The following is a 24,405-nucleotide window of genomic DNA, read 5'->3' as shown; positions in this document are numbered from 1 at the left end:
TTCTCCAAACTTAGCTTTAAACTGCAATTTTTGGAGAAGGCCCTCTCCTGGCCCCTAATCTGGGAAGAAGAGTCCATGACCCACGCAAACGGAGGCCACCAGCTCTTGCAGACGCGCACAGGGCATTTTCTTTGACATATCTTTGCTGCAGTTCTCTTAGGCAGTGTCCCGCCTCTGCTTCTTATTACTTGTATCCAAAAAGAGAGGTTTTGTCACCAAAGATGACAGTGTGCGTTTCAGTTTGGGATGGGTTTATTTTGTTGCTTTTATCACAGGAAAGTGTTTCTCTTCTGTTCCATACCTTGCACACTTTGCAAGTGCCCACAGATAAGGGCTCCCTTTGTCTGGGTGCCTTTAGAAGACACACAGCAAGGATGGACACGGCAGCTCAGTGTCCTGTCACACAGAGACCATTTATAGTAGAGTTTGGAGAAAATTAAACATGGAGGTTAGCCTTCAAATGAAGGCTCCCTTCAAGATGTTTTACTTGCTAGACAGTGGTGACCCAAGTTATTTCGTAGGTTATAGGACAAACATTCATTATTACTAATAATAAATGGCATCCTTCCTTTCATATGACAATACAGTGGCTATTATTGTTCAACAGTCCTTAGCATTTTCCAGAAAGTGTTTAAATAACTTAAGTTACCTATGTCCCAATGGCAGTCAATGTTTTTCTACAATCAGGATTAATTCATGTGCTTTAGTACAAGCTCTAAGCACGGTCGTGACCAGAGCGCTCAAGCCAGGATGCGTAACCTGTGTCTGGAGCACTGCAACCATCTCCAGTGCCGCAAGCAGCCAGTGCAGCCAGCACGTGGGTGCTGGGGTGCCCACGTTCCCCATCTGAACGTACCACCAGCCAACCCAGGTGTCCAATATGGGCTTACGGTCCTGCTGCTAGTTTGAGCAACTGCCTCAGGTCACCTCCCATTTCACTTTACAGTGTTTCTGAAACAAAAGCACAGATAAAAGAATATACTGACCACCTCCTCCATGTTACCAACACACCGGTCTGCCCGTACCACCATGAAAAACAGGTCTGGAAAGTTAAGACTAAGCAGGAGGCTAAGGCAAATCTGAGGGACGTGCTGAGCATGAGAGCGGAGCTTGGTTTCTAATGGGCACAGCTCAAGTCAACACCAGTTACCTAGGTCCTGAAGGAGAGAGGAGGGATACAGCCAGGGAAAAAGCCTACGTACGGGACACCAGACCAAACGCGGCTGTCCGTGTGTCCTGCTCGCCTCTCACCCGAGCCGCCGGAAGGCGGCGACGTGATTGATTTCCTCGCGGGATCGCCCCGAAAGAGGCACAGGCAGGACCTCTTCGAAAGGCACGAAGGACGCGAGGGGACGCCTGGGAGAAAACCGCAGGCCTGATCTAAGCTCCCATCCCTGCGGGGTGGAGGCCGAGCTCCCGCCGCCGCCCGCCCGGCGCCGCCCGGCGCCTCCCGAGACGGTGCTCCGGACCGCGCGGCGGCAGGGCCCTCCCGCGAGTCGCGGGGGGGGGACGTTATTGGCGACTGACATTAGCATTCAAATTACTTATTGGCAGAAATGGGTTTAAAAATAGGTTTTTATGATAAACAAACTAACCTCATACAGGAAGTGAGCTGCAAATACTGAAAATTAGTGTGCTGTAAGAAGAGCTGTCTCCCCTGCAACAACAACAACAGAAAAAGCTGGGTTTTTTTTAAAAAAAAATCTCATTTTTTTTTTATGTTCTTCCCTTTGGCCAGAAGCTGTAGTTAGAAGCCGGCACGGAAAAGGGGGAGAAGCCGCTCGGGAAGCAGGGCCCCGCGCGCTCCTCGGCCGCGCAGGCGCTCCTCCGGGGAGCAGCGGGTTCGCTCTTCCTTTTGATTTGCAGAGCGCCGGGCTGGCACGGGCGCCCCGAAAGCCCGAAGCCGTCGGCCTCCTCCGCCAGCGAGGAAAGGGGAGATCGCAAAATAAATAAATAAATAAATAAAGGGGGGGAGGGGGGGAAAAAAATAAAAGCAAGAAAGCGAAACGCCGTAGGACCGTACGCACGGAGAAACCTCGCCCCGATTTCTGGCGGGAAGCGTCGCCGGGGCGGCCCCGCTGTCCGCGGGCATTTCGGGGGGACGAGCGGCACCTCCGGGGAGCAGCGCCGAGCACCCGCCGGCAGCTGCGCCCCGGGGCAGGGCCGGGCGCTGCGCCGCCCCGGCTGAGTCGCGAGCCCCGAATCCGAGCGCCGCGGGACTTCAAAAGGTATTTGCTGCCGCCGCCGAAAAGGTTAAGCAGTTTTCCTACCGAAACTCGAGTGTGGGCTGAGAAAGAACATGTTAGTGAAGAAAATTTCCCCTGGGCTGCTCTTCTATTATCGCCAAAGCCATCAAGTTTCAGTTTGAGTTATTTGTATTTATTTATAAAAACAAAGATTAAATAAGTGGAGCACAAACGCGAAGCTGCCCGGAGTCTCTGATTTATTGAAACAGAGCAAGCCGTAAGCCCCGCGCGCGCCGCGGCGCCGTTCGCCCCCTCCGAGCCGCCGGGCTGCCGAGCGAGGGCCGGGCGCGCCGCGCGCCGCGGCCGGCGCCCTCCCCGCCGCGGCCTCGCCTCGCCCCGCGCTGCCGCCGCCGCCCCGAGCCCCCTCGGCCCCCGAGCGCCCCGCGCCGCGAGAAGAAAGAAAGAAAAAAGAGAGAGAGAGAGAAAAAAAAGGCATTTTCCTTCCGTGGGTTTTGACTTCCATCGTTACCGAAGCCGGTTGAAAACACACAAGAAAGAGCCTCAGTGGTCTTGCAGCCTTTAACGTGTTGTTTTTCTACATATTTTTATGTTGTTGGCTTTTGTTATCAGCAGCATCTGCAATTTGTGGCCAGTTCTGTCATGCTTTAGGCAGACATCTTGTTCCCAAAACTGTTTGCAACCTTTCAGCTACAGTACGGTGGCAAATACAGTGAAACAAAAGCCACAGCACAATGAGGGAAAAAAAAGAGCAAATTTTCGTTCAAAAATAGTCATTCTGCTGAAGTTTTTTTTTAAAAAAAAAAAAAAGAGAAAAACTTTTCTTTTTTTAAAAAAAAAAGAAAAGAAAAAGAAAAATACTCCCGAGGCAGCTGCAAGCCAGTGCTAAGCTAACTCCAGGTAATTCTTCAAGCCCAGCACACGGCGCTGCCTTTCCTTGGCACATTCATTTTATTTCAAATTGTAGCTGCCTTCCCGGCCGTGCCAGACGCGCCGGCGCGGCACTGCCAGGCGCCGAAGCCCGCGCGCGCTGCCCGCTGCTCACCTGCGCTGCCGCGGCGCCAGGGCCAGGGCAGCGAGCCCTCATTTTACGAAACGCCACGTGGATTCGATCACTCGAGCGGTTATTTACCACCGAAAACAGGCGCCACCAATCTAGCCCGTGTTCGATATTAATATCGAAACCAAAGAGCAAATTAATACCACAGATTCGAGGCATTTAAAAATGAAATGAAAGCGATTCAAATGAGAGACGGGCGAAACGCAGAAACCGGCTTGATTTAGTGTGAGCCCCCACAAAGTGGCCGATTAATCCTGCCTTCTGCTGGCTTTTCACACGCAGCCAAACTGAAACAAAACAGCTTTTTTTTCTTTTTCTTTCTTTTTCCTTTTTTGTTTTTCTCTTTTCCTTCCAGAATTCACAACGCTTTGTGCCCAGGAGAGAGGGGGAAAACGATAATAATAATTTTAAAAAATAAAAATAAATAAAATAAAGCCTCCTGCCGCCAGAGAGGGAAGTATGAAAAGTCCGATTCCCGCCGAGCCCCCGTCTCTGCGACGGCGGCAGGTCGGCTCCCACACGAGCGCCGCGGCGCAGCCTGAATCGAGGAGGAATGACACATTCTGAAACCCGGCTCCCTTTCCTGACCGTAAGGTCGCCGGCAGAGGCAAACCCAAAGCCTTGCTGAAACGGTTTCCAAAAAAACCCGGCGGCACCAAACCCGCCGCGGCGCCGGGGATGTGAGGGGCGAGAGCCCAACGCGGGGCGCCGGGGGGAAGGACCCGCTCCTGGCCCCGGCGCTTGGCAGCTAAAAATTAACACCCTCCCTCCGTCCCTTTCTTTCCCCTTGAAAACCCCGAGGGCGAAAAGGCTCCCTGCTGCCTTGTGCTTTTTGTCTTCCCTGAAATCTATATTTACTGCAGGAGAAGACAGAGAGAGAGAGATATCTCGGGGGGGGGGGGGGGGGGTTTATTATTTTTTTTCAGTCTGAAATTTTGAAAAAGAAAAGATACCACGGTTCTTCCAATGCTATCTCCACTTCCTGTGACAAAACAAAACATACCGAATTTGAAACTTATTCTTCCTCTATTTATCGCCAATAAAAGATGACCAAAAACACAGGAAAAAATCACCTCCATTTTTAACTATGTGATAAAACCATCCTGTGTGTTTTCTATTCTGTTTTTAAGGCATTTGCTGCCAGAACAGCAGGGAGCCAGCATGCCAGCCTGCTGCTTTAAAATAGCTCCAGTAAAAAAATCAAGCAAAGAATAACTCATCAAGCAGGACTATTTAAATATCGAAGGCAAAAGGCTGAATTTTAAGCTCAAGGTTAATTTCCACTTTAACTGTTTTAGTTCTCCCAGCCCTAAGCAGCCGGCTGCTGTGCAAGTAAAACTGCCCCACACGTGCTTATTTTAAGAACAGAGGCAAAACGCCGCCGAAAAAGGTAGGGTTCGATAAATTCAAATTTTGACTCATCCATTTCTCTGATGCATGATTAAACACACTATCAGTTGTACTAATATTTGCCACTCACTGCCGCCGACGATTAACCCCACTCGCAAGATTTAGAAGAATCATTTTTGTTTGACTCATGTGGAAAGAGTGAAACACAAAAGACACCCCTGAAAGTGGGCTACACATGACGCTTTTACTACACACTTCACCACATTTGAAGAAGCCAGAATATTGGACACTTTTAGACACTAATTTAGAGCTATTTCGAGGCAACAGGAAGCTGGAGACTTCACATTTGCAATGTGCATAATTTTGCTGCTGTTTAAACGGCATTTGGGCATTCAGATTAAAGAAGAACTACAAAGGGAAGAGCGAGCCTGCACCGTGATTGATCTGTTTTTGCTCTTTCATACTTTTTTAAGCCTATTGGTTTGTTCAACGACTTTGAGAATTAGAGAGATAATTATGCTGATTGCCTTGTATCAGCAAATTTGCCATTTGATTAATTTGACTGTACCGCAGTAAAAGGTAACAGCTGACTTGAAAATGAAACCCACCTGGAAAATCATCCCATGAGTTTCACACGGGTTTAGCGATGGCTTCTATGAAAATTAATTCGAAAAAACTAACAAGGATCTGGGGCTATCTGCTGCTGAAGCGTGCTGGAGAGCCCGTACGCCTGGGGAAGAGGCAAGCGCGGCTCCCCGTGCCCGCCGCGAGCGAAGGGGCTGCGAGCGCGGCGGGGGGCGCGCAGCTCGGCAGCCCGCGCGCACGGGGGCCCGCGCTCGGCGCCGGACGGCACGGAGCGTTTTGTGAAACGTTCCCCTTCGGCATGTGCCGCCCCTCGGCGCTGCCCGCACCCCGGAGCACGTCGCCGAGCTCAGTGTGGGACTGTGGGCTTAGATGCAAGGTGCCAATCTTTTCATCAAAGCTAGCTGAAAACAAAACTGAGAAACATCTTGTGGTTTTGCGAAAGGTATTTACATAAAAAAAAAATATTTTAAAAACGTTTGGTTATTATGAGAGGAGGCATTTACGGTGTTTGTGAGGTAGCTGACATTTAAAAAGGTTTACCAAGCGTGTCGGCTTCACGTGTTACCTACACTTATCTCCACATGGGACGCCACTGAAAAAGCTTTTTATCAGGCCAGGCTTAAATTTAGAAAGCCTTCTGGCTATCGCTCTGCATCGCTGCGCGCACACGAGTTTTGGGCAAACAGGGACAGTCGGGAGAATCCTGCATACAATGAGGAACAAGGAATTAACTCCAGGGCAGGCACGACCCGGAGATAAGGAAGCTGCATTTGTTTCCTCAAGTACTGTCCCCGAAAAGCCAGGCAGAGGCTTGCAAGGGGATCTGGTTGCTGCAGAGAACGAGGGCGCTGGCGCTCCCTCCGTGCCCGTTTTCCCCTGGGAGCTGCAGGGGATGACGCCGGCGGCGGCACACGAGGACATTTTTCCTTATTTTCGGTTATGCCGTGGAAATAACCCCCGCTAGCCTTGTGATTCGCGAGTCTCCACCAAGAGCCCAAACCTGCCAAGAGGCACCCGAAGGCGCCGTCCCTGCCTGGCCCCGCGCTGCCACGCGTGTCTCGGACGCGATGCTCCTTGCTCCATCCATCCCAGCACAAAACCGGGGCAGGGGACAAAAAAACTCACGGCAGCAGCCTGGGGCTGTGTCCCGAGGTTAAGGCACGCGAGAGGGCAATTCAGGAGGGCAATCAGACTGCGTATCTCGCATTTGTTTTACGGCTCACAGCCACGGCGGTAACGGGGGCCGTGCAAATGCGCTGCAAGCCACCAGGCTGGTTTTGTGCTGTGGGATGGGTTTGGCCCAGGGTTAATCCCTCAGGAGCAAAACGAAGAGACCTGCCAGTGGCCAAACCTGTGCAGAAGAAGCAATGGAGATGGCAAAGAGCAATAAGCAGGACAAGAGTAGAAGAAGAAAAAAGGGAAGCCAACTCCAAAATGAAAGGGAACCACGAGGGCCAGCCCAATGGGACTGCCAGCCCGCTTCACTTGGGCTCCATTTTATCTCCTGGTACTTTTGCTCCCATACAAGCAAAACCAGCTCCAGTACAAAAACCAGAGCAGGGTGTTGACCTCTCCCCGGTGCGTAGCCTGGACAAGGCACAGAAATACCCTGCTTTGCCTCTCCTCAACGCCAGCCTCACGCCGAGAAACCCCGCGCTGCCGCGTCTCCCCGTGCCGATTAATCACCCCTCCAAGCACCATGAAGGACATCGCCTCAGTGCATTTTCTCCCCAGGAGAGCAAAGCTTCTGGGGCTGGGGGGCCTTTCCCAGAAAAGCCCCGGGGGACGCGGTGCCTCTGTGGCCACCCCGTCCGCCCTTCCCACCGGGGCTCCCAGCTGGACGGCATGGCCGGAGCGTCCCCGTGCAAGGCGAGCTGCTTCAAGAGCGCGTAGCCCTTGGGGAGATCCACCCCCAGCCCATCCCCAGTTAGCCAAAATGGGGATTAAAAGTGAGCCAATTTCTCTGTGTTGGCAGCGGGTGCAGTCGGGATGGAGGAAGCCTTCGCTTAATTTTTTTTGGCTTTGCAAATGAGCAACGTTTAATCAGGTGCTTCGTTTCTGAGGAAGAGCGTCCACACGCAGTTTACTCCCAAAGGTCACAGAGATTATTTTTCCCTATGCACCCTTGCTCATGCAAGCCTCAAGCCTGAGCAAGAAGTCCAGAGCATCAATGGAACGAGCAATAAATAATTGTGGGGGCCAAGATCCTCAGGAGCCTTATTCGAGCACCCAGAGGGGAGCTCTGATTCCTGCACAGGAACATTGCCCATCTGCAGCCTGAAGCCTCTCTGGCCTTCAGCATGTCCTGTAGTAGGTTCGAAATGGTTGAGATCACCCCTGTAAATGTCACTACCAGAAAAAGACATTTTGCAGTTGTTTTTTTTTAATGCAAAAAAAAAAAAAAAAAAAAAGCTACTTGAGTTGCATTTTTGACTGCTGCTCTGCACTGACACATGATGCTTTGCTAAATCTACTCTTTAAGCACTGTTATGATCGGTGCATGTCAGGTAGGGGTTTTCCCCTTTTTGAACAGCTATGCTTACCCTTGGGGTCACTTTTATATGCTACTGCTATGGAATAAACAATATTCACTGTCAAGGGAAAAGCCCCGCTCCTGGAAACGTATCCATCAACTAAACAACCCCAGAGGATCTGAGCATGCTGCAGCACCCTCATCCTCTCCTGTACGCCAAATCAGGACATTTCTCAGTCTGCATTCTTCTCAGAATTGACTTGAAAGCATGAAACAAGATTGTTTTTCTTCCTGATTTCTGTCTGTGGCCCCCGCAGGATGGTTTCTTACGGGATGGTTGCTAATAACTGCTGGGCTAATCATACTGTAATGTAAATACAGGGTCAGGATGTTTTTCTTTGTTTGCAAGTGCCTAGTTCTCTGCTTTGCAGAAGGATGGTGAGAACAGAGGTGTAGCCAATTCCCGGAAAAGAAGGTAAGAGAGGAGCAGTGGTTTCTGGAGGCCGAGGCAGCAAGAGATGCTCTCGCTGCAGGGCTGGCTCTGGCCCGGCGTGCGCCGCAGCCTGCCCCACGCGGGCCCTACATCGAGTGCTTGCACCCCGTTTCTGCCCCTGTGGCGGGCCCCAAGGAGCCCTCGAGGTGCTCTGCCAGCAGAGGAACGCCTGCTGGGTGGGGGGCAGAGCCTGAAAAAGGCCGTGACTTAGCAGAAACTTCCCTCGCCTAATTTTAGCTCCTCGAGAAGCCAGGCAAGAACGAGTTGTCAAAGTTACCGCTAGAGTCAGTGGAAAAGTTCACACCTCTGGGGGCTGGTGCAACCCGTCCTGCAGTCGGCAGCTGCGAGATGCGGGTTCAACCGCTTTCTGGAGGCGTCTTCTCGGCCCCGGGAGAGCCCGCGCTCGGCGGGGCGGCGGACACCCGGCGTAGAGGGCCCTGGGCTGCAAACGCCCACCGCGGCGGCGGGGAGGACGCAAACGCCGGAGACCCCCGAGCCATCCCGGGGGCTGCTCTGGGAGAGGGCCACGTCCTCCCATGAGGTGTCTCGTCTCGCCTGCTGCTGGAGGACCCCGAGGCCGTGCTCCCGCGGCCCGAGACGGAGGCAAGTGAAGCTCTCACGAGCGGCTTTGATCGCACGGGCGCTATTGCTTTGCAGCTGAGAAAGGAGGACTTCTTAATCGGGAAAAAATAAAAAGCTGTTGTCCGTCATGCAACACAGATTATTTATCTCGGGGTTAGTAACGTTCGCTTTGGATTTGCTCCAGCCCCTTAAATGAGAAAGCAAAGTATTTGGATATTCTTTAAAAACATGAGAAACTCCTGAGTGACGGGAATCTAGAAGAGAAATAGTAGCTAGAGAAATGTTTGTTTGGAAACTCTTGCTTTGAACTTGCTAATATCTGTACCTGCAAGATTGTGCTAAATCTTGTTATCTCTCAGCTCCCAGCAGATTTTCAAAAGCGCCAGCTCCACATCCCGGCATTTCAGCAACCGAGCGTGCAGATATCCCCGCACGCCGGACGCACCGTGCCAACACCTGGGTGCAGCTGACGTCGTCCGGACGAAGGGGTGATTCACGCTAACTGACTCAATATCTCAACATACTCGCCCCTCTTAGAAAAGTCTCTGCGGAGTCCGTTAACGCTCCAGCACGTGAAAAGCAAATTATTGTGGACGTGGTGCGCTCGGCAGCAGCAGCAAGAAAACATTGCGGACATGACTCACCTCGCACCCCGCCGCATTTCAGAAACAGATGGATTAAAGTTTGCCAGTCATTAATCATCCCAAGAACTGACAGCGGCTCTATTGCTCTTAACTCGGGGTAGGGTCAGGCGAATGCATCAAAGTGGGAAAGGTGCCTGAGGAGGACAGACCTCTAAACAGCTTTCGTTTCTGTACCAGCATCACTGCAGTTCTCTTCTAGCTCACCTAATGGCAGGTTTGACTAATCACAAAATAAAAATCGCCCTCAGCTGCGATCGGAGGGTCGAAGCTGTGCAGAATAACCGAGCCGCAGCCGGGATTCCTGGCAGAGGGGCTGCGACCCCTGCCCACCACCAGCACCAGAAGCTGCAACCCCTTTAGAACAAAATCTCAGCAAAAAATGACGATTCCCGTGGTCCAAGCCGCTGCTCACAGTCCGCTCGTGTTTCTGGCGCCGCCGGTGCCCTGGACAAACAGAAAAACCTTTCTCGAGCCAAGCAGGACTCGGCTGCAGCAGCCGCGCGAGAAGAAAGCCCGTGCAAAGAGAGAGAGAAAAAAAAAAAAAAGCCTCTCGGAAGAAATTTTGAGCTCAAAGCTTGGGCATCTGTGGGTGAGCGGTGTATTTTCTAATGAGTAAGAGTGAGAATCAGTGAAAATGCTCCCGATGAACAGCGAGCCGAGCCGGGGAGCTCTCTAACCGCCCGCCTGCCGCGGTGACTCACCGAAGGACGACGGCGAGCCGGCGCAGCCGCCTGCCCCCCCCCCCCCCCCCCCCAATATTTTGGCACAAAATTTTTGAAGCGCCTTCGGCTCGGCCGCCCTGGGCAAGCCTGCCGCCGGAGGAGCTGCTACGCCCTTCGGGCCCCGCGGCGGGCGGCCGAGCCTGGCCCGGCGGGGAGGGTTTTGGCCGCGACGGTCTGGCCGAGCGCCGCGCCGAGAGCTTGCAGGGATTGCAGCGCGCGGGGCCGGGCACCGCACGGGCTGCTGCGGCTTTTCGCCGCTTCAAAATTCCCGGGTTTGTTGCCTAAGCAGCAGCAGCCCACGACGGTGAAACGTTGATGCAGCCCAGCAATGTGTTTCCAGGCATCCCCGGGCCGCAGCACGAGTTTTTGCATGGAAGAGAAAGCCAAATCCCATGGGACCCGGCACCCAAACCCCACTGGTGTTCCCGCTGCACGGAGCCACCGCCGCGAGCCGTCCCGCCGGCTCCGACAGCCGGCCAGATCCGAGACGCGGCTCAGCAGCTATTTCCTTATTAATAACACCCCCTACAGACCTCAGGCAGCAACTGTTGCTAATAACTCGGAGCGAGCTGCTCGCGCTCGCAGAGAAAGTGCTGGAAGAAAGAAAATTGAAAAAAAAAAAAAAAAAAAGGCAAAATAACAACCCAACCAATTTAGTGCACAGAGGGCTTTTTTGGCATCGGTGGGGAAAGTGGGTGCCGATGGTGGGGACGGCAGCGCCCGCGGGGGTGGCTGCTGTTACACAGCCGAGGAGCAGGAGTTTTTGCACTGTAAACCCGGCCCAAGAGGCGAAGCCCGGAGCCCTCGCCTTTGCAAGGAAAGAAGCAAACAGAAAGAAAGCAGAGCGAGCAAACTGAAGCGCGAAACCCTCCCCACTCCCCCCCTCAAATACCCCTGCAGGAAACACGACCAAGCGAACTCCTTGCACAAGTTGCTTCTGTCCCAGCAGCTGAAACACTCTTCATGCTTTGGCCAGGGGCATTTGCAGTGCAACATCGTTTTCAAGGTTCAGGAAGCAGCGACAACGGTTCCCCAAGCAGGACTGCACCTACACTTGCATTTTAGGTCAGACTTCCGCCATGAAAAGTCCTGAATTCACTGTTCTTTTTGAAAATGCGTGTGTTCAGAGACTAGAAGAGTAAAGTGTTTCATCGATCTCGAAATAAGAGCCTGCTCCATTGTCAAAATGGCTAAATGTGGCTTAATTTGCACATTCCACATCTCTTAGTCCTCCCTGAGGACATAAACCACCTTTGGTGCTGAAAAATTCTTGCTTGTTTTAATTAATAAAATTATTTGATCAGATTGGAGATTGCAAACAACACTGCAAACAACTAAGCACAACTCTAAAAAGGGAATGGTGGAAACTTCCTCGAGTCTAAACTGCTGTTACACATTCTTTTTCTGAGCAAAATTAAAATTCTGTCTGAAACCCCTTATTTCAAGACTCTCATCAGGAGAAAAAGTGCTTGTTAAAATGTGTGAGCGAAACGAATGGAAAAAGCAAACCCTGCCAGAGTTTGGTACAAATGAGGTGTTCCAGCAAAAAAAAAAAAAAAAAGGGAAAAGAAAAAGAAAAATGCATCCAAGGCAGATTCCATAGCATAGCCTCATAATTAAAATATATATATACATATATGTGTGTGTGTGTGTCTCAGAGTGGAGGGACTGGTCTGGCATGGTGGGACGTTTTCGGAGTGATTTCGCAGCGCGCGCCGGGGCACGGCAGGGCAGCGACCCTCGCGCGGCGGAGGCAGGAGGCAGCCGAGTCGCGGGGCGCCGCCGCCACCGCCGCCGCTCCCGGGACTGAGAGCAGCTCTGCCGGCTGCCGCCCTGCCGCGGCGCAAGGAGCGGCACCGGGAAGGGCTTTGCTGAATCATGTGCGCGGCGAGCGCTGCTTTATTTTGCCAGTGATAATGAAAGTAACAAAAGTGATATCTGGGTTTTGCAGAGAGGTGCAATTGACTTTACTGTCGCGCCTTGGGAATTCCTTTTAATGTGGGGCGAGCACACGAGTGAGCGAACGCTGTGCAGGCAGCATGTGAAAGTTCATTTTTTCTTGCTGCCTGAAGCTCTGATCAGAGCGAGACGCAAAAAGAGAACTGGGTATTTTTACTTGGGCTTTCCTTCGCAAAGAGCCTCTGAAAAGTCCCCAGCGGAGCTCTGAAAAGAAATTATTGCTCTACTGTGATAGCGTGACGCGTATTTAAAGAGTTTAATTTTGTTTGGATGAATATTCTTTCTTGAGCAAGGCGGTACAGCTTGTTACCCTGTGCGAACTGGCAGCTAAAACAATGAAACATTCAGCGGTTGCCTGTTTTCTAACGGATCTGCTAATTCTTCTAGCAACAGGCACCAAATTTCTGAGATGCTCAGCAGGAGACCGTAGTAAACCTCATTTTCCCATCATCAGCAGCAATGAATGTAATTATTACGAATGTGAATTTTTATGACATATAAAAATAAATACTCTGAGTAGGGATGAAATTATTGATGTTTCTAGATGTCAGATCATGAAATCTGACACATATGTGGTTAACAGAGCTGATTTTTGAAAATTTAGATATTAGGACTGCCTTTGTGGTTAGAAAAAAAAAATATTTCGTAATTGCTCAGAGAAGTGCAACGAGATCAGTGAGAAGATATGCCCTATTTTAACATTAAACAATATTCTGTACCAGCTTTTGCAATTAAATTCAAGAGCCTAGGGAGTAACAGAGGAGACTGTCTTCATGTGGGGCTTTTATCCCAACTGGGAAATACTAACAGGAGATCTGTCCACATAGTTTCGTGGCATCCCTAAAGTCTGAAATGCCGCAAGCCACTGAAAAACTGCCTTAAACTTCATCCCCTTATAAATGAAAACAGAGCCAGCTGTTAATATATGAAGTAAGGACAAACATCTGATGTGCTCTTATACACATAGGTGACTTTTCTAGCTCGATTCCCCATGGACAGAGGGCCCACAGGGAGACCATCCAGCTTAAGCCTCCATGCACAAAGAGCCTGAAGTTTTGCAGAAATCCCGTTGCATTTATTTTTCTTTCTTTTTCTTTCCCACCAGTGAAACCAGTGAATGAAATTACCGAGTGGAGAGGGGCTGCGTTGCTCCCCCTGCGTGGCACGAAGACCACGGCGTTGCACCGCGGGATGGGGAGCTCGGCGGGTGCCGTCGAACGGCCGGGATCCCTGTGGCTCCGCCGTGAGCACCCTTCAAACCGAGAGGGGTGTTCGTTCTCACAGAGGGGATGGTAAAGAAAGAGAAAAAATCATCTAGCCCATTAAAAAAAAAAAAAAGAGAGAGAGAGAGCAAAAATACAGAGGGCTGGACTGGGGTTACAATTCATCAGCAGTGAATCACTTCAGAAATGATTTCTCCTTGTTTTTGAATTTGCACACCCATCCCATGCACCGGGGGCAAGTTCGTGTATGAAACCGGCTGGGTTATTCATAAAGAAAGAAGATGGGAGGCAAGAAGGCAGCTTGGGCTCGACCACCGGGGCCGTAGGCGCCCTGGTTTCGTGCTCGGCGGGCTCCTGCCGCCCAGCTGGTTTGTGGGCAGCGGGTGAAGCTGCTGCGTTGGTGGGGGGCCTGGCTGGAGCTCGGTTTTGACGTTAGGAGATAAATCCCCACCTACAGAGCACTGGTTTCAGTTTCGACGCGCGACAAACATGGTTGTACGAATTCTTTCCTTTGCCACCCAGTCTTATTTGGGCCTCAGCCTGAGAACGGCAGGGAAGGGATGAGCTGATTTGGGTGCAGTTGCCCCAGGTTTACTGCCAGAGATGGTCTGTTTGGAGATCCGTAACAATAATTTAGGACACATCCTGCTCCATTTGCAAGACTGATCTCCAGCATTGTGCTGTTACCATTGCTAGAGACCTTTATTATTATTTTTTTTTTTTCACAAGGAAGGTATTCCGAGATAACCACGAGAGCTCCAGCTCTGTGGATGGGAGAAAGCTGAATGAGGCAAGCTGGGCAAGGTGGTTTTGAGAGCCGTATCCCCTGTCTGATGTCCTGCAAGCAGTCCTGGTCTGGGGCTGTGCATATTTGCTCCCAGCAAATTGTATTTTAGCACCTTGCCCACCACAGCACCACTCTATCTCCCTGCCAAAATTTGGTTCAGCGATGCGCTTGCCTGGGATCACCACTCCCAGACATCTTGGTCCAGCAAACCACCTTTATTAAAAGACCAGGGTGAAATCTGGCCTGACTGAAGCAAAGGCTGTGATGCCTATGGAGCTTTTGCCCAGGAGTTTATTTCTTCTTTTCAAGAAGAAGGCATAAATGTAAGGGTTTAGTGCTCTCTCACTGCTGAGAACACACAGTATTTAACACACAGCTTCAGTTCTGCAATGAGCCGGAATGTGTTTGCAGAGCATCCCTGGTGCAGGGGTAAAGGCAGCTGAAGATGCCAGAAACAGCAGCATATGACCAAGGGTTGGGCAGGACAAGATCAGGGTTTTTGGCTCTGCATGCCGTGCCAGCTGCTGGCACAGCACTGCTGTGGGATTTAGGGGAGCTGTAGCAGTCCCCACCTCAGTCCATGCTTTGCCCATGAGACTCTGCTCATCCACACTACCAGCCCAGTCACAACATTTCAGGTGGAAAATGAGATATGTAAGAAGAAAAGTAAGCTATCCCACCAACATCAGCACCAGCTGCTGCAGCACACTCCCTTTCCAAGGTGAGCAGCCAGCTGGAAAGCAGGGGCTATCCTTCCCTAGTATTTGCTGCTTTCTTCTGAAAGGGGTTTCCTAAACTGGTTGCAATCCACCCTCCCAAAGCTTCACAGCAGCTAGTTGGTGACTGCTTCTGCCCACGTATCTGGTGAGCGCCAGGCACCGGGTGAGAGTCATGCTGAAAATACAGCAAGAGGTGTGTGTTTCTGCAGCAACACCCTGGTCTCCCTCCATTCATCACCAGCGATGTCCTCGCTTCTGCAAGCTCCAGTGCCCCCAAGGGCAATGCAAGGGTTTTCCCATCAGTGTGGAAGGAGGCACCACTTGATGATGGGAAATCCCACATCGCCCCCACAAATCCTGCCTACACCGCCAGGCAGCTTGGGTCATGCACAAGTAGGACCATTTCCTAGCCTTTGGTGAAGCCTCGATTAGAGCCTATCGAGGAGTTGATGGTAGGGTGTAGCTAGAAAAGCTGCACCGCCTGCACTTCTTATTGAAAAAGAAGGGTTTGGGGCAGGGGGAGGAGAAGAGATAATAAATTTGCAGCGTTATTTTAAATACCACAAAGCAAAAGACTCCAGCTCAGATACAAGATATCACTGTGGTGACTCTGTTGTTTCGACTGTATTTTCTGTTATTAGTTCTGAGCAATTGGGCTTGCTTTCATCTACATCAAACATGCACACATGTCTGTGTGTGTCTCCACTTGAGCAAGACAATTCTCTTGTTTGGGGCCACATGCTTCTCTTTTTCATGGGTGGAATGGAACAGAGGTTTATGTGGGTGGAGAGCTGTCAGACTCAGGAAATCTCTGAATTTCCCAGCCTGACTCTAGAGTTTTCTGTATTGCCCTTGCACCCGAGATGGGGGGAGATAACCTGCACTGGGGGGAGGATACCAGCATGGAGGCAGAAACATGTAACCTGCCCAACTAATCCCCCTTCCTAAGACCTTCATACAAACCCCCCAGAACCAAAGAGGGACTCTGTGGAATGAAACCAGCCAGATGATTATTGAAAATCCAGTTAAAAATCTCTTTGTTATGTGAAAACTTTCTCATGTTCTGCCGTGAGGTCATTTTATTGGCCTAAGAGGAATGGCAAATCTTTGTGGAAAAACAGCCAGCCTAGTTGTGAGTCTTCCCTTTGACTGTAGGGACCTCAAAATATCTCTTGCCAGGTCTGCCCTGTCTGGATGTCACCCCAGGGGACTTGTCTCTAGATCTGCCCTGATCTCTGCAGCACCCTTTCAAAGACGTCTCCCCTTTAGCTCCTCTCCCTGATGGTGGCACAGCAAGTCCCTGGGGAGAGGTGTTTTGCCAGAAATAGTCCCAACATAGTTTTTTCCCTTTAACAAAGCATTGTCTGAGGTTAAAAACCTATGGCATAGGATCTCAAAATCCCTAACGCAGTCTCTTCCACAGGCCCTATATCAGCCTGCTGGTTTTCATGTTGCACTGCAAATCCCAAGATTCGCTAATGAGCTCCAGAAACTCAGAAGAAATCCTGCTGCAGCCTCAGTGCTGGAGCTCCCCCACCTCACAGCACCAGAACACCAGAAACCCGTCCGTTCAGGGAGGAAGCCTATCAGACTGACATTTCAGCATGGTCTAAATCAAGCATTTCAGAAAAAAGAAAAGCATAGTATTAGCTGGATGTTTTAATCTCATGTGACAGACAGAAAGAAACTGCTTGCAAGCCATGCAGGCCAGAGAGCGTGAGTCTGCAATTTGGTATCTGGCAGCATTTGTGCATGGTCGAGTTCCACTATATTCAGGACAGTGACAGTGTGAAAATAGATCTTACTCAACAGATTTGCTTCAATGTGTAACTGAGTCATAGTTGCTTATTCTTTTGACCAAAAGCAAGTATTTTCGTATTCTTCATTGCTCAGAGCATTGCAAAGCACTCATACAGGTTCCTGCACTGTCATTTGAGTCACCCAGCTCCCAAAACCTCCTCAACCACATTCAAGTTGCAGATTAGGTCTCACAGAGGCGCAGGTGAGAAGCAGAAAGGTTGGTTTTCTCAGATACTGGAATTAAGCAAGACACATTTTTTGGCTGCCACCTGCTTCATGCTGTTTTCAAGTCCTGCTCCAGTGGCACAAAAGAGTCTGGACGTAAAGAGAAGCAGAAGTGCCCACCTGTCTCATGTTGGGAGAAGTGGCATTTGGCCCTACCAGGTGTGTCAGAAGAGACCAAGAACCACTGTGTGCCCTAACGATGCAAGTATGAAGTTGCTCCACAGTGCAACTGCTAAGTCCCTTGACGATGGCTAAGCCAATCCTGCACAAGTGACTGTTACACTAAGCTCAGAGGATTGTCCAAAATCAGCAAGCTATAACCTCCTACTTCTACATCGATAACTCCTTCTTCCCCTATTCTCTGGTATTCTTGACTGCTTCTCAGCAGGTGTAATTCAGTACTGACAGCTTCTTCTGCATTGACAGTGAGGTGCTAAGTTGGTTTGGCTATAATGCAATGAAAGCACTGGTTGCCATCGCTCAAGGCAACGCTTTTCAGCACCAGCTAGGACAACAGAGCCACCCCTGCTCATTCAAACCAGCCCAAACTGCAAAGCAGGACTCTGATTTTGCACATCTTCCTTGGAGCAGTCCTGTTGGATCCAAGGCGAGAGTTAGTACCTGTCACCTGAAGCATTTTGGAAGGAGCCTGTTAGCTGCTGTGCCACCAACAAATCAAAACAGAGGTGGGTTTTTTTACTTTTAGTTATAAAACAGTTGCAATTCATCCAGTTTTCCTATCTCCTGGGCAATCTGACAGTGCTGAGACAGCTCCAGCCTGAAACTGCTCAGAAAGAGACTCGTATTGCATGAGCTCAGCATAAATATCAAAGCTGGATCCAAGCAGTGTCCTCCCAGTGGAATCTTAAATAATAACTTCCAAAAAAATTAAGGCCAAAGCCAGGAACAAAAGCCCAGGGATACGGCTGAAAAATTGCCTTGGCACAAGAGGCAAAAAGCCATTTGGACAAGATGCTTTTGCCAGCAGAACAGACAGGCTAGGTGTGCCCATCTACCAAAGCAAGGGGCACTACTCGCAGTGCAGTAGGTTATTAAGCGCAGCATAAGCATCTTTTAAACGAGCCAGATCTGCTCTCCTGGATGTTATACAACTGCATATAACACTGTGTAGTGGCTGCTGCTTTGTGGCCTCCTCTGAACGGAGAAGCTGGCCACCTGGCCCGTGCCGCAGATGGGTGAGCATTTGTGTCCGTGCTGCTGAACGCACATGCCCTACAGGTGGTTGGGTTTGCACTTGGGGATTTGCCGGGCTGCTGACTATTTGGTGAGGGAAATCCCTGGTAGTTGCAGACAGAAGAGAGGGGCAAGTCATCGTTCTTGCAATAGTAATCACTCACCTTGGCTCTAATGAGCCCATGCCATGTCATTATCAGCTAGATACCCAGGCCCGTCTGCATGCCGAGGGGAGGGGGCTGTTTGAACTACATGGGCACAGGTGCTGCTGCTGGGCCATGGAGCAAGCTCTGGTTTGAACTTTAAACAGTTAATGAGAGAAGGAAGAGAAAGGAGGAGGCGGTGCCCACTGTCTGCTCTCGCTGGTTGTCTGGCAGCCTGTCTCCAGTTGAGGCCTGGCTGGCACTGGTGCATCTCAAGCATGGGGCACTGCAGGACCATGTGACCCAGCCTGGAGACATCTTCCCACCACCATCGCTCTTGGGCGCCCAATTCCCCAATGAGCTTTATCTCTAGAATCACATTGCAGTGTGTGAGTGAACCACAGAGCAGACCAGGACAGATGCAATGTCTCAGAGCAAGCTGAATGGGACACTGCAGGCTGGGGCTGGAAAATGAGGTCGGCAGGACAAGATATGGACTTTCCATCCTTGGAGGTACTCAAGCCACAGCAGGACAAGGCCCTGAGCACCCTGCTCTGTCGGGCCTTGCTAGGAGCATAGGCTTGGACCAGAGACCTCTAGTGGTCCCTGCCTGCCTACTACATTGATTCTATAATCGTAAACGATATACCTTGATTCTTCCTTCCTCTGTTTTTTTTTGTCTTGTTATTCATATCCCTAGGCACTCACAATTTCATGGGCATTGACACCCCATCATGCTTCATTATTGCATTGAGTTTATATTGCTATGGACAGGTTGGGGGTGCATGTTCTCCCCCCAGTCCTATTTGCTCAGCTTGGAAGGAAAACTGGGAAGAAAATTTGTCTGAGTTGGGAACTGGCGGCTTGAATTCTTACTTGACTCTGCTTCTGTTTCATCAAAAGAACTGCTAAAGGAGATATTTATTTTAAGATAGTGAAATAAAGCCCTTGACTGTAAGTGATACCGGGTTATGAGAAATCCACACCACACACTGGGTGAGTTGCTGTCACCAATCAGCCCCCATGACTGCCTGGCTGGAGGTTACCAAAGTTTTTTTTCATTTCACAACTCAATCCCCTTTCTCATTTTAATCTTTCAACTTGTCTCAGTTCTTTAAACTAATTTCACTTTAAATTCCCATGAAGAAACAGTTCCTGTTTTCTGAATCGCTGATATAACCACTATTTTGTTTTTTGTTCTTTGTTTTTTTTTCCTGTCTGCCATCACTGGGATCGGTCCTATTGCTGAGGGACAGGTTCAGAAGAGGACAGCTCTTCATCTTTGCAGGCAGCTACATGCAGCTCCTGGCCATGTGCTGGGGTCTCCTGCATACCCTGTTATCCTCCCCAGCATATCAGAGGAAAACTCCACATACTCTTTCAAGTTTTTAGTAGAGGTCCTAGAGGCCTCTAGCCCTGGCCCCCTTATGTTTTAAGCCCTCAGCACCTCTTCTGGTGATTTTGTTGGCACTCTCCAGGTGTCACATCCAGAACTGGCTGTCTCCCTACGGTTCCTTGTGTCCTGACCAAAATCCTGGTCAGTCTCTTTGGCATTGGGCAGATCATCAGCAACAACCTCAAGGTGCCCGTGGCTAAGCATGCCCCACTGTGCTCTGCTCAGCAGCTCGCATTCGGGCCCTCACGTCCAGTCTTCCCTCTGGCAAACGAATCTAACGCAGCACAGGGGAAAGAGCCTTTCTCTCTTCACCTCCGAAGGGGAGAACAGCAGACAAATGTGTTCACGCTGGCATAGCGATTGAGGCCACCCTACCTTCTCACTACGCACATACTACATTCAAAGTGGTTTCACTTTAAATAGGGTGGCTGCAGATGGGATGTTCTGGGTTCTGGGAAATCGGGATTTTTTTAAAAAATACTCAGCTTTGGTCCAGTTTAGAGCATAGCTTTTTAATTTCCAGTGAGTCAAAAATTATGAGAAATTTTCTATTTGGAGACCCTGACATGCAGCATTTTCAGGCTAAAATTCATCCCCTCAACCTTGATGTTGCTCTGGAGCTGCGGTATGAATCACATGCAGAAAAGGTCAGCTGTGGCTCCTCAGCTGAAATTTGTGAAATGTTATTTTACTTTAACTGCTATTAACTATAATCCCTTTCTGTCCTGTAGCAAATCAGATTTAAAAATAGAAAGCAGAATTCTGTTAAAACTGCTTTTGTCCTAGAGACATTATTAATCTGTTTTGTCAGCATTACACAGCTGCTCACATAGGCTTAAAAGTGGGTTTTGTGGTTCATTTAAGGATGCTGTGATTAACAAATACCTCAGTTAAAATCATTTTTTCTTCCTCTGCCACACAAACATCAGGACACACAGTACTTTAATAGCTGCCGAGAGCACACTGCCTGTCTTGTAGTGCTCTCCCTGAGTAATTTCAGAAATGCCACGAGAACACCTAAGAAAGTCGGACTCACAGCCCAGCAAAATGCTGCAAAGGCAGGAGGGGGAGGAAAACACCTTTTGAAGAAAGAAGCAGCCCAGGGAAGGACTGAACTGGCCAGCTGGTTTGGGGAGGGGCAGGGGAGAGGGATGTCTTTTCCACTTCGCCATCCCGCTGCGTCGCTTCCTACCACCGGAAGAGCTCTGCTGGGAAATGTACAGTAGTAGACGCAAAGCCCTGGGTAGGCAGCAGCCAGGACCCTTGTTTTACTGCTCACTGGAAGCCAGGACAGCGTAACTGGGACATGGAAAGCCGTGCAGGCTGGGATGCAGCAGACCGAGCCATGTCAGGAGGTTACGGCCAAATGCCCTGTTGTTTCTCTCTGCTCTTTCCACTTATTTGCAATTTTGACAATTTTATCTAGACAGAAATTTGTTGCATGGGCGTTTGTCTTGTGCAGAGAGTTTCAGCTTGGGTAGCCCCAACCCTTCTGAGCTGGAAATAGAAGAGAAATGTATTGTCCCAGTTCAGCATGGATGGGGGCTGGTGGGCTCCTCTATGTGTGCGGAGGACACACAGAAGCAGGGGGAAGACATCCCTGCCAGCCCTTCCAGCAATTCCCACTGCTTTTCTGCTGGTTCTCCCTAACACTCACAAAGCTCATGGGAATGACACTTGCTTCTTGCACACACATGCTGCTGTTTGCCCTCTACCCAGAAAACCCTATTCTGTACCTACTGAGCACAGATCTCTTCCTACAAGGCTGCTTAATGCAAAGTTGGAGAATCCAGCCCCAGACTGCTTTTTTACAAGGAGGAGAAAGCTGAGGTATTTGCAAGACAAGGAATCATTTTTTTTCCGTCCCATGAGCTGCAGCAAAGGCGTGTAGTTTCCCTAGCTCACTACCATCAGTACAACAGGCAAGTAGGAGAGCTGTGACCTGAAGCGCAGGCAAGGTGCCTCATTTATTACAAAGCGATGCTCTGCAGAGAAATATTCGCAATACTTCTATCTGCAAAAAGCAAAAGTGAAAACCGCCGCATGCATTGCATTGATGGGCTGGCTGTCCCTTCTCTGCTGAGCGAGTGCACAGCTGACGCTTGCTACTGAGTTTCCAAAGCTTGGTGTCGAAAGCATGAGTAGGATAAAAAGGTTCTTAAAAAGCAGAATCGGGTGCCAGAGGCAGTTCTACTGTAACTGGGAGCGCTGCCCAGAGAAACCTCTCTGTTGTCTGCTTGCATTGCAGAAGAGAGCAGCCTCCTCCAGCATGCTTCTGGGCAGGGGTACGGGGTCCGCAGAGCTCTCTGTAAATCCCAGCTTTTCCCAGGATCACTCACCTCTTAGCTTGAGGATGAGGTTTCCATCCAAGCCACTCTGTCCTGGATCACAGCACTAGCCTCGGCCCTACATGGTGCTCCCTGGAGTTTTCACTCCATCTAGCATCTCCATACTTTGTGCTCTGAGCCAGAAAGACCATCATTGGAGACACACAGCAAAAACCTCATGATTATCTACCTTACTGTGGATACTTTGCACTTAACAAAAAGACCACCAAAATGTCAATGAGAAGTTAGGATGATAGAGGCACAGTGGGGGTCCCTAAATGAGGCCCAGGAAGGTGATAGGTTAGGACAAAAATCAACAAACTGCAACCCTGCAACTCTATGGGGGACAAGCAAAGCCTGACATCTGATCCTGGCTTGGGATAGATCATACATTGCCCTGTCAAAACTCCACGATTGCAACTCAAGCCCTGAAAGCACCATACTATGTGCTTGCATCTGCCCCATGATTGGCAAAACCCATCGTGCAACCCCCAGCGCATCAGGGAAGAAGGAATGGAAAAGGTCCCGCATGAAGCACAACAACAACAAAAAAATCACAACATCATTGCTTGCCCTCTCTGAACCATGGTGTGCCAAGGGAAAAATCCCGGAGCCCTGGGGCACCCGCCAAAGCAGACTCCAGTCATTTCCCTCGATCAGCTTGAATAGCTGATCTCCTCCAAAGGCATGTGGGACAGCAGTTCTGCTTGTTGAAGGCACATTTAACCTCTTCTTCAGAAAAAGCCATTTCAGACGAGGTGCTGACTCATTTTTATCCACCTGGCCCACGCACTTGAGTATGCCCAAAGAGACTGCAACACCTCCCTCTGATGCCGTAGCTCAGTGGGGCTCTTCTTTCTTTCTTTCTTTCTTTTTTTTTTTTTTTTTTTTTTAGCAAGAGCCAAGTTACCAAAAATGTTTGTCACGTGACCCTGTAATACTGTAGACCCAGTTTCATTTACTGTAACTAGATCGGCTTGAAAAACAAAGTTTCCAACAGAAAAGAAACACCACCGTTGCACTTAAACGACCCCAAGCATGTGAGTTAATAGCACAGCAAATGCAATTCAGCCTCATAAATCTGTCTCTGTGCAGACAGCGTTGCCTGCTTGCTCTCACTCCCCTCCGCCTGCAGGTATACGGTGTTGGAGGTTATGGTACAGTAAAAGTAAAGATTAAGATTTTAGACTTGGAGCAAATCACAAAATATAGTGGTCACATCTGATGAGATCCAGAGCTCACAGGGCTCTTTGCACTGATGCCAACAGGCTGGGGAGTCCAGCTGAATCAGGATAGCCACAGCTAAAATGCACTGCCTGGTTTTCTAATGGCTTTCAAATCAACCTCTTCTTAAAGCAAGCACCCCAGCAGCAAGAGAAGCTGCTCGCAGGACAGCACGGCACAGCACACTTCAGCCCCTCTCTTGGCTTGTGCAACAGCCCACATCAAACCCAGCTCTGCTTTTGAAGGTAAGGACCTCTGGCTCAGTTTTCTTTATCGTTTTAGCAGTGCCAGGCATTTTCCTTGCAGCCAGCTAGTCCAACTCGCACTCAGACCCATGGCTCAGGGAGGTCAGCTACACAACCCAGACCTCGCCGCTCAAGCAGACACTGCCAGAAGGTCATGGAGAAGCAAGCACCAAGCCAAGGGAGCCCATGTTGCCAGCAAGCTAACACTGCCTCTGATGTCCCAGCAGGGAATAGCCACGCTGAGCTCAGGTCTTACCATGCATGCTGCCAAACTGGTTGCCGGTGAAGAACACAGAAATGTACTCACCAGTGAGCTGTAACTTCTTCCCCCCAGCTTCCTAGGAAGATGAGATAAAATGGATCTAGGCATTTTTTTTTTCATGGGAATGGGGTTAAAAAACTCAAGAAGTGCTGGCTGCACAGGCATAATATCACTTATTTCCCTCCATTAAGCAATGATGTCCAAAATGTTTAAGAGGGAAAAAGAAGAAAAAAAAACCCCTCAGTCTTCATTCTCATTGGAACAAAATTACTCATGCTGACTCACCAACCACTACTTCCTCTAGTTACATTCTCTTCATATTTCTGAGTATGACTGGTCAAGCTCTCAGGGTGTTGGTATTGCAGCTTCAGCTCTTCCAGGAAGAATAGCCTCTAATAACACCCGGGGTGGGAATAGGTTTTTTATGCTCTTTGCAAAGCCTCTTCTGCTTCTCCCGTGGCAGTGAAAGGCCAGGGAATCACCTACAAAGGAAAAAGTCCTTCTTAATGATAACAAAAATGTCAGATGCAATAATAGAACATAACTGTATGCATGAATTTTTAACTTGATTTCCTCTCTGTGCTGTCTCCTCCTGGAAAATTTGCTATATTAGTAAAATGTGGTCACTAACTTCAGCTTAATAAAATTAAAACTGTACCAGCCAGCTGCTCTGCAGATGCATGCTGTGTGATTTTAGACTGATATTGCTCACAGGGCAGTGAAAATGCCTTAAAATGAATGGTTTAGGGGTCTGACATAAGTTTTACTCTGGTGCAGCTGCGTGCAGC

At 49.7% G+C, this 24,405-nt stretch overlaps 1 long non-coding RNA gene across 3 annotated transcripts in view; it reads right to left on the bottom strand.

Annotated features, from left to right (window-relative positions):
- The window catches only part of LOC134138258 (uncharacterized), a 34,511-nt gene that overhangs the window by 6,067 nt on the left and 4,039 nt on the right, over positions 1–24,405 (bottom strand). Inside the window, exons 2-5 of one of the 3 annotated variants that reach the window (XR_009957849.1) lie at positions 23,903–24,099; positions 23,663–23,693; positions 1,596–1,657; positions 857–951 (exon numbers count right to left, since the gene is read on the bottom strand). This is a non-coding gene — a long non-coding RNA (uncharacterized LOC134138258). The remainder of the gene's footprint in view (positions 1–856; positions 952–1,595; positions 1,658–23,662; positions 23,694–23,902; positions 24,100–24,405) is intronic. The other 2 variants (XR_009957847.1, XR_009957848.1) reach the window with 2 other exon arrangements.

This window comes from Rhea pennata, chromosome 3, assembly GCF_028389875.1.
Source record: "Rhea pennata isolate bPtePen1 chromosome 3, bPtePen1.pri, whole genome shotgun sequence".
NCBI lineage: Eukaryota > Metazoa > Chordata > Aves > Rheiformes > Rheidae > Rhea > Rhea pennata.
This window is presented reverse-complemented; position numbering and strand designations above follow the sequence as displayed.